Source organism: Aythya ferina, assembly GCF_964211825.1.
Source record: "Aythya ferina genome assembly, chromosome: 3".
Taxonomy (NCBI): domain Eukaryota; kingdom Metazoa; phylum Chordata; class Aves; order Anseriformes; family Anatidae; genus Aythya; species Aythya ferina.
In genome coordinates, this window is record NC_140298.1 from 88,581,402 (window position 1) to 88,586,998 (window position 5,597).

Below are 5,597 nucleotides of genomic sequence, written 5' to 3' on the forward strand. Positions count from 1 at the left end.
TATAACATTACACTACAAACACAGAACAAAACTCTCAACGCTGCTAGTATCGGGACTAATGGTCGAGCAGCCTTTTCAACCATGCAGCTTTTAACTTGCTCTTTTTTTTTTGTTTGTTTGTTTCTACCTGGGGCCTGCTCAAAATAAAACAAACTGACCATGTACCAGGACTTAGGAGTAAGCTCGGTAACTTCTGAGTTAAGTTATGTAGATACAGGGGAGGGGCACCCAAATGGTGTAAGGATGATCCTTTTTCTATCTGAAAATGTAGATTTAAGAGAAGCAGGAAAGTGCAAAGGCTGAATCATAAGGCAAGAGCTCAAAGACACCAACATAAGAGACAGTTTTAATTCTGGCTTTTCCACTCTTTGAATTCTTAAATTTGCATTTCTGAAAATATTCTTGTAACGTGGTATTCTTCGCATGCAGTTGCCTAGGCTGAGAAGCAAGTAAGAGCTTTGCCTTCTGTGCAACCATATTACCCTGCAGGTTATTTCCAGGGATGGTGTTTTTGGCTTGACTTCACTGACCTCTGCCCCTTGAGCAGATGCCGTAGTTGTGAGGCATCATCTAGATGTGGCTCAGCACCAGCGGTGTTTCAGAGGTGTTTTCAGAGGTGTCTGCTGGCAGATGTTTGGTGAGAGCATTGATTTCCATCCATACCTGCATCTGGAAGACCTCCCCTGAGCAGGCTATTTGCACGTCCATTTCTCACCTCTTCCAGCCTTCATCCCAAAGCCTTAGCACAAATAATTGATCCTTCTCACAGCTGAGGATTCAGCTTTGTTTCAACCTCATCCTTCCTAAAGCACTTATTTCCAAGTAAAACACTGCTCATTTTTGGGATGGCCTCCATCATGCCGTACAAAGCCACGTTCCCTCCGATGTCCCCTCACACCACATGGTACCTGCCTCACCCTGCTCTGTCCTCCTGGTGCACGTCAGCCCCCAAGGAGGCAGGCACGGCACCTTGCCTGTGCAGACTGCCTGTGACCACAGAGGTCCAAATGGGCATTTGCAGCTCTTCTTTCCAGGAATTTGGAGCCGGTTGCTATAGTGATAAACAAGTTGGCTTATTAGGGAGAGGAACAAAGCACTAGAGAAAATGATTTCAAAATGGCCTACGTGCATACATAAACATGCAATCTCATCCTTCATTATCAGCTCAGGCAGCTGGTTTCTCATTTTGGGAACAGCGCAGACCCCCTATGTGTTATTTTAGCAAGTCCAGCCTTGTCTCCACTGCCCGTCCCTTCTGACACACTCAAATCTCGTGTGTGAGTGTGGGGTCCTTTACTTCTAAGTTGGAGAACAAAATTTCTTGGTGGACCGTGTAGGGAAATGCGGTCTCTTAAAGAAAGTGTGAGGTGATCTAATAAGGCTGGAATAACTCTAAAGGACCAGATGAGGACAGAAGAAATGTCTTTGCTGCATCCTCTTCTGCTAACTTTTTTTTTTTTTTCGCCTCTTGCTGATGTCAAGATCCCTCTAAGCAGACAGGGAGAGGTGATCTGTGCCTGTCAGACAGCAAAACTTTACATTATCTGTAGGAAGTCTGGCTTAAGCTCTGGTCTTCCGGGCCTTTGCTGAAGTATAATAAACCTGATCTCATTTACATGCCCAGATAGTGCCAAGATCAGGCTCGCGCCCTTGAACGTACCGTAGACAGCGTACATTCATCTCCTGCGAGATGCGGCCCCGGTGCTCTTTTTTGGCTAATCGTGCATTTTGATTGACTGAGTGGTGCCAAAAGGTGCAAGAAACCATACTGCGCATATTTAATTTAGATAGGCAGGCCGGCCTTACTGCCTGCTGTGATTTGAGTCAGCTCGTATCTGGCTTTGCCTATCACAGAAACTAAGCTGAGGAGCCACCTTTGCATGCCAGCTCTGATTACCCATTTTCAGTTATCACCAGTTGGTGCTGCTGAAAGGAAAACCTCAAAACATTCTGAAGAAATGAACTGTCCTTGGGCTTGATCTTTTCAATTACAAACATATGAAATAGGAACTCTTTCTCTACAGTGTTTTATCCACGAGTTAAAAATAATTGCACATTTTGATATGTTTATCCAACTGGTTTTGCTTCTGTTCCTGAAGGACCGTAATAGTTCCATCAGCCACAGAACCTACAAAACAATCAATTTTAATAGCTTTTTTTTTTTTTTTCAAATGCTATCTATAACTCTGACTGTCTTTCCAATATCTGAAGAACAGTCTGTAATGCTGTAGTTAGCTTGAACAAATCCCAGCATTCAAAAACCACGGGGAAATTCAAATGTTTTGAGCAAGGAGAGGGTCTGAGCACATCCAGCTGGGAGGCTGGGGGGTCCTAGCAGAAGCTGTGGCTGAGCTGCCCAGTGGGAGGGTGACTCAGGGTGGTAAGAGAGAGTAAAACAAAAAGAAATGAATTGTTTTAGAGCCAGTAGAGCCGTACATGGAGATAGAAACTCTCATGTCATGCCTGTCTTTTTCTACGGATGTTGGAAAGACTGAAACCAATGAAAAAGAAAATAAACAGGGGCACACAATCACAGGCTAGCAATGCAATCAATCCCTTATGACTGTGTCCAGCCTGCACAAGACAGAAGAATCTGAAATGTGCTCTAATTTGAAAGAAAGGAAGAAAAAACAGCTTCTGTGTGTTCCTGTAGAATAAAAATTCTTGTGTATGACCAGGTATATGGATACTTACACATACACGCTGCTTTCTAGCACTGTCAAGCATTCCTCTGCCAGAGCCAGGCACCCTCCGCTGGTAAGAACTGTGCACAAAACTGGAGTTTTTGTTTTGTTTTGGTTTATTTGATTGTTTTTTGAAGACAAATGAAAAATTGTGTGACAAATCCTGACACATCTCTGACAAAAATCTTTGGAGAACGGGGGCAGCAATCAGCAATCTCATAATAGATGAGCCAAGCAATAAAGTACTGCAAACAAACAGCGCTGGACTAGATCCTAAAGAGAAACACCTGCCCACACACCATCATACAACCCGGAATATGCACTGTACTGCATACTGTGTGTGAAGCCATAGGAACAACCCGAGTCACACGGTGATTGGTACCATCCATCACAAGTTAGAAACTTGTCCTTTGTTTCCGAGTTGCACCTGAGGCCCCAAATCAAATGTGACGATTTTTATAATAGCTGGAGCTAAGGTGTTTTGCAGAAAAAAACTATGTTTGTGGATGTTTGTCCACACAAATGGAGTGGTTATTTGATTGGGTTCCTCCAGTGTCCAAAGGAAGAACATTTTTCTTTGCTCATCAAAAAGCAGCAGTTTAATAAATAGCAGTTGGCTTGTACACAGTGTCTTATTATCATTTACCTCCCCATCTAATGCAATCTACACCTAAAGCCAGCAGAGAATGATGTTGCTTTATTTGATATCACACCTGACGCGCTCGAATCGTGACCTCCGAGTCTGTTCTGTGGCACATGGAAACACCTTGCAGCAGCTCCGGAGTGAAAATACAGCTGTAGTAATTTGTTACCCAACAGCCGAGTATCTGGAATCATTATGCTACAGATCCCGTGCGCAGTTAGGAGCAGTAAATGCTATGTTAGCAAGCACACACAAACATGTAGTTACCAGCTTCCAGGGACGCAATTAAAGAGGCGGGATAACGCCACGCAGTTCACCAGGGTATCTCCCTGGTGCTGGGTTAGTTTGTGCTCCTTCCTAAACCGCCGCAATTACACCCAGCTATTCTTATTGCTACCTTTATCGAGGTTTTATAGCCACGAACTATTAGGCATCCTCTCCAAGCTAAGCTCTGAATACGGACTCAAAGTCCACCAAAGACTATTTTTGGCCGAAAAAAAGGCTGCAGGCTCTGCGAAGAGCGCTAATTAAACACCTTCATTTGTAACCCTTAGTTTCCACGTTCTGCCCCAGCAGGTTTTTAGGGTGCTGACGCAGTAACACAATGGCTGGAAGTTACGAGCCTTGAATTCCCTTTTCCAACAGACTCCCCGCTTCCAAAGGAGCACAAACAGCAGCTCGCTGGCATGTGGCTTTCACACATACGTTGCATTACTTGAATGAATCTCTCTGTAAGCAGGACCGTACTATAAATGAGAAAACAAGGGTATGTTCATTCACTGGGGAGAGATGTTATTTAGATTATTGTCCTCTAGATAAACTGCATCAGCACAAAATGGGCAACTGTAATTTCATGTCTGAGATGCGTTTGGTTGGGATATATCGAACTATTTGTGGCTGCTGCATTGTTCCATGTTATTTCATTAATCACATAACAAGCCTTCCACTTCCCGACTGAACATGCTAACTCCAATTACCTCTCAGCTACACAGATGTTTCCTCATTTAGATATTCAGTGCGTGGCCGTGTGTCACCCCCACTTTCCCGAGCATTTCAGCTTGTATTACATCACTTCGACGTCCTTCCTGTGGGCGAGCCCTCTGGGTTAATATGTCCTTTTGGGTAACAAATTGATTGCTACAGAGATATGAGTGATAGATGGACGCAGCATCTACATTATCTGCGCTGGTAATACACATGCAAATGTGAAGGATGCATATAAGGCAGAAATGAAAGGAGCAGTTTGAGACAAGGAGGCTGATGTGAAGACACTATCAATTTCTCTAGCCCACACCGTTCCCACTGATAAGTCAGTGCTTCGGCGATGAATCACCCTGCTTCTGATCTCAAATCGCCCAGAAGTTGGTGAGCCCACAGTTCGGTCTATAAAGGGGTAAATGTTTTAGTCAGGGAATCGAGGAGGGTTCCCCCGTTTGTAAATACTCGCTCTGTGCCCCCGTGTTTTCGTGCAAGACGAAGGCTGAAGCGTTCAGCTCCAGTTGCAAGCAGGTCTTCAGCTGCGACAGCAGCGAGTGCTGCAAAATGCACGGGGAACTTCCTCGCTGAGGGATTATTCCCGGGGGCTTTAGATCATGCATTTCAGGCGTGCTACGGCACTCGGTGAATGCCTTTTATTCAAGCTAAGTGCAGAAAGGTGGGCTCTTAGCAAATTCCCGTACACGAAAGATTTACAGAGGGGCTCTCACGTCATTCCGAGCTCTTCGGAGATGAGGCAAAGGAAAAGACGGGGGAGAAAGCAGCGAAACGGGATTCAGAAAGGTGCCGGCAGCAGGTGCTGCCCCCTGCTCCCGGTACCCCCTCTCCGAGCGGCAAGGGCCCGGGGGTGCCGCCGAGAGGGCTCCGGGCCACGGCCGTCGGGGGGACCCGAGGGGGATCTGGAGCAGGAACCGGAGCCTTATGCACAACTCGGGGCTCCTGCCGAGCTCCGACCCGCTCTGCCCCTGGAAGGAGAAGGAGAAGGAGAGGGAGAGGGAGAAATAAAATGAATTAGGCGGGCCCAGCCCGCTGGAGGGGGAAGCGCCGCCGGCGGGGGGCTCGGGGCCGTCGGGGGGCGGCGGCAGAAGTTGGCGGGGGGCTGCGAGGGGTTCGGGGGGAGCCGCAGCCCCCCGGGGGGAGCCCGGTGCCCCGCCTCGGAGCCCGGGGGGAGGCCGGCGGAGCGGAGCGGGGCGGAGCGGGGCGGGAGCCCCCCCGGAGCCGCCCGCGGGGACCCTCCCTCCGCTGCCTCCCCGCCGCCTCCCCGCCCCGTCAGA